Raw genomic sequence first — 2865 nt, forward strand, 5'->3', positions numbered from 1 at the left:
GAATTAGTAGCAGGACCTAGATCCAAGATTTAATTTGCTCTGTAAAGGATTTCATCTGTTCTATCCAAACACATGAACAGAAAAAAATTAGTCCTGTGAAAACACGAAGAAAATTTTATAAAACTGTCTTTCTTTTTTTCTCTTTTTATTTATTTATATATATATATATATATATATATATATATATATATATATATATATATATATATTTTTTTTTTTTTTTGTCTATAATGCACCTAGTCCCTCTCGAATAAGCTGAGATTCCATTCTTACCTTTATACATTTTGAATTTTGATGTGATTCCTATTGAAATTTGCAATCTTCAACACCTCTTAATAATAACTTTTCTCTCGCTCAAAACTGGCTTGGAAAATCGGAGTTTTACAAAGTGCTGTACCGTGAGTTGCCAGTTTTCCTGTTTTCTGAGATTGGATGGAATGCAGCTTTTCAGTTCATAACGCTGTTGTAAGGGTATTCAAGATGATTAACAAGGGCATTCTGATATTTTGGAAGTTCAAGTACGAAAAGCAACTCTTTGGCATGATCATGATTGTTCAAGCTTATCCGAAACGTCATTGTATATATATATATATATATATATATATATATATATATATATATATATATATATATATATATATATATATATATATCCATATATACGTATGTATATATGTATATATGTATGTATGTATATATGTATATATGTGTGTATGTATATATATGTATATATATATATATATATATATATATATATATATATGTGTGTGTGTGTGTGTGTGTGTGTGTGTGTGTGTGTGTGTGTGTGTGTGTGTGTGTGTGCGTGTGTCCATAAGATAACTGAAAACATTTTATTTACTTTTCACTATTACTATATATGTAAAGGATTTATAATACAATATCTTTTTCCATGTAAAGTTTTTTTTTTATTTCTTTAAAGTTGGTCTTCATGGGTCTTTTTTTTTTTTTTTTTACTTCACGTGTTTTTTTCTTTCTTTCTTTTATTCTTTCTTTCGCCTATTACGTCATTTATTCCCCTTTGTTTCCTGTCTGAATTTCTTCCCTTGACTTGAATGCAAATCTAGCGAGGACTCTCCTGTCGCCTGGAATTTCTCTGCATCTCTATTTTCTTACCCTCTCTCTCTCTCTCTCTCTCTCTCTCTCTCTATCTATCTATCTATCTATCTATCTATCTATCTATCTATCTATCTATCTATCTATCTATCTATCTCGTTCTTCTCCTCTCTATTTGCACATGAAATGAATCTCTCTCTCTCTCTCTCTCTCTCTCTCTCTCTCTCTCTCTATCTATCTATCTATCTATCTATCTATCTCTCTCTCTCTCTCTCTCTCTCTCTCTCTCTCTCTCTCTCTCTCTCTCTCTCTCTCTCTCTCTCTCTCTCTCTCTCTCTCATTCTTCTCCTCTCCACGCACAAGAAAGGAATAAAAAATATATTTTCTGGTTTTCCCTCCCTTCTGTCTCTCCTTCTGCCTCGCTTTTCTTGCCTTTTAACTCCCCCACGTTTGCCTCTCCTTTACCTCTCTCTCTCTCTCTCTCTCTCTCTCTCTCTCTCTCTCTCTCTCTCTCTCTCTCTCTCTCTCTCTCTCTCTCTCTCTCTCTCTCTCTCTCTCTCTCTCTCGTTCTCTCTCTGTTTTTGTTTCTCCCTTTCGTTCTGTAACTCCTCTCCTTTTCTGTTCTTTCTCCTTCCTTCCCTTCTTCTCCCCTTCCTCCTCCCTCCTTTCCTCCCTCAGTCTCCACCCTTCCTCCCTTTCTTCTTCCCGCTTTCCCTTCCTCTCTCTCCCTTCCTCTCACTCTTTCCCTCACTTCTCCCTTCCCCTTCCCTCCCCTCTCCCTCCTTTCCTGCCTCCCTCCCTCCCTTCCCCTCCTTCCTCCTTCCTTCCCCAGTCTCGCCCTCCAATGCCTCCTTCTCCGTCCCCTCCACCCAGACCCCCTCCCTCCCTACATTCCACCTTCTCTCAATTCTCCCACCATCTTCCTTCCTCCCTCTTTTCATCCATCCCTCAGTCCCCACTAGAAATGCCTCTTTCTCCCTCCCTCCCTCCCTCCCTCCCACCCTTCATCCCTCCGTCCATCCCTCCGTACCCTCCACCTTCTCCCAATCCTCCCACCATCTCCCTTCCTCCCTCCCTCCTTCCCTCAGTCTCTTTCAGCAATGCCTCTTTTCCCCTCCCTCCCCCACCCATCCCCTCCATCTCCCTCCCTCCCCCACTCACCCCTCCCTCACCACCCTCCCCCCTCCCTCCTTCCTTCCACTCTCTCCACTTCTTCTCTCCTTCCCACCTTCCCTCCCTCTTTCTCCCATACCCTCACCTGGCGACGCCGATGAAATTCCCCTCTGAATCACTGGCGTCTTTCCCCTCACTCGGTTCACGGTCCAAGCGTCTCTTACTCTCCCCTCACGCCTTACCCTCCCCCCCATCCACTGCCCTTTCTCCTCTCCCTTCCTCCCCTCCCCTCCCTCTGTCCTCCCTTACTCCCCTACCTTCCTCTCTCTCTCACTTCCCCTTCCTTCCCCTCTCCTTTCCTCCCCTCCGTCCTCCCCTCTCTTCCTCCCCCTGTCCTCCTCTCTTCCCTCCCTCCTCCCACTCCCCTCCCTTCCTCCCTCTCCTTCCACTCCCCTCTCTTCCTCCCTCTCCTCCTCACCTCTCCTCCCCTGTCCTCCCTCTCCTCCTTCCCCACCTCCAACTCCCCTCTCTTCCTCCCTCTCCTCCCCATCTCCTCCCTCCCTTCCTCCCCTCCTCCCACTCCCCTCTGTCCTCCCCCCTCTTTTTCTCCTCCCTTCCTCCCCTTCGCTTGGCTGCCTCCGCTCGTGAACGCCTTCCCCTCTATATGCTTGGTCGTCT

This window comes from Penaeus vannamei, chromosome 21 (genome assembly GCF_042767895.1).
Source record: "Penaeus vannamei isolate JL-2024 chromosome 21, ASM4276789v1, whole genome shotgun sequence".
Lineage (NCBI taxonomy): Eukaryota > Metazoa > Arthropoda > Malacostraca > Decapoda > Penaeidae > Penaeus > Penaeus vannamei.